This window comes from Orycteropus afer, unplaced genomic scaffold, assembly GCF_000298275.1.
Source record: "Orycteropus afer afer isolate SDZICR_OR568_19922 unplaced genomic scaffold, OryAfe1.0 scaffold00004, whole genome shotgun sequence".
NCBI lineage: Eukaryota > Metazoa > Chordata > Mammalia > Tubulidentata > Orycteropodidae > Orycteropus > Orycteropus afer.
The window spans coordinates 16745255-16746940 of NW_006921591.1; the positions used below are offsets into that span (position 1 = coordinate 16745255).

At 38.0% G+C, this 1686-nt stretch overlaps 1 protein-coding gene and 1 non-coding gene across 2 annotated transcripts in view; both read left to right on the forward strand.

Moving 5' to 3' along the window:
* EPB41L5 (erythrocyte membrane protein band 4.1 like 5) overlaps positions 1 to 1686 on the forward strand; it is a 334801-nt gene that overhangs the window by 12588 nt on the left and 320527 nt on the right. The window lies entirely within an intron of this gene.
* On the forward strand, positions 1432 to 1538 carry LOC122149782. Its single transcript, XR_006163325.1, has one exon. It is a non-coding gene; the product is annotated as a U6 spliceosomal RNA (small nuclear RNA).

Here is a 1686-nt window from a genome sequence, read left to right on the forward strand (position 1 = left end):
AGATGGGGCAATCTACTTCTGTAGTGATACTGCCTCGGAAACCCAAGGAGGGGTCGCTGTGAGTTGGGTCCAACTCGAGGGCATATAACAACAGCAACAACAATTTGTACATTAGAAATGATTATGGGATATAGATAACAGACAGCATGTAAGTTCATCTTCAGCCAGTTTTTGATTGGTTATGTTAAAAGAGGAAATATAATTTGCCTAGAAGAAACATGGGCTTTTGTTTCAAATCCTGTGTGTAGAGTATAGGGGGTTTAGGTAGAAAAACTGCACCCCACCCAGAACCTGCTGAGTGAGAAAATTTGCATTTGAAAAGACCAACCAGAACTACTCAGAGAGCAAAAGATTTGCCTTTGAAGAAAGGACCTTAACAGAAAAAAGGAATGACTGTTTGGCTTTTTGAATTTTACACAAGCACTTTGGCTTTGGGTGCATCCAGGCAGGAAAGTCATGGTCCATGAGAGAAACCCCTTCCAGGACTGGAAGTTAAAGGAAGCCAGCAAATATTAGGCTGCTCTCTTGTGACCACCTGGGTCCACTTGAGTGGAAATGGGGGAAGTGCAGCAATGAAGAAATGGGCTGAGTTTGGTACTCTTTGACCTAGACCACCACTTTGGAGTCTAGGAGCTTCAATTTAGTCAGCTTGATACCAATTTCTAATATTTGGAAATGTTCAAATATATTTAAAATTAATATCAATGATTATCAACATTTTACCAGTCTTGTTTTATTTCTCATCTCCTCCCCTCATGCTACGAGTCTGAAACGACTCGACGGCACTTAACAACAACACAACAACCCCTCATGCTAAATATTTTAAAGTAATTCCCAGACATTATGTAATTGTACCAGTCTGTATTTCTAACCCATAAGGACTTAAAACAAGCAAGCACAGTACTCTTAACACACCAGTGAAAATTAGTAATAATTCTTTAATATTATCTAATAGTGGTCTATGTTCATATTTCTTTAATTGGTAAATCTTTTTTTTTACTATTGATTTATGCCAAATAGTGTCCAGTCATTGCACTTGATTGATTATGTCTCAAAAATCATTTTTAGTATATTTATTAGTCTGTTTACTTCCTCTGCCATTTTTTATTTTTATTGTTAAAGAAAAGTGCTTCTGTGGAATGATGTATTTGGAAGACAGATTGTAGAGGGTTAAAGGAATTATTGGGGTTAGTATTCTATTTTTCTGGATCTCTAATAGTCTGGTAGCTTAGTGCCTAAGGCAGAAAAAAATAGAAGGCTGACAGTTCAAACCCACCAGTCATTCCTTGGAAGAAAGGTCGGGAAGTCTACTTGCGTAGTGATACCACCTCAGAATCCCAAGGAGGGGTCACTATGAGTCGGGTCCTACTCGATGGCACATAACAACAACAGTAGTCCATTGCATAGTAGGTGCTTAATAAGCATTGATTAGTGCTTGCTTCGGCAGCACATATACTAAAATTGAAATGATACAGAGAAGATTAGGATGGCCCCTGCACAAGGATGACACACAAATTCGTGAAGCATTCCATATTTGTAAACACCCTCCTTGAGAAAGACTGGGTAAGAGAAGAAATCAGAATTGAAATTCAAAAATTCTTGAATCAAACGAGAATGAAAACACAACATACCAAAATCTTTGGGACACAGCAAAAGCAGTGATCAGAGGCCAATTTATAGCAATAA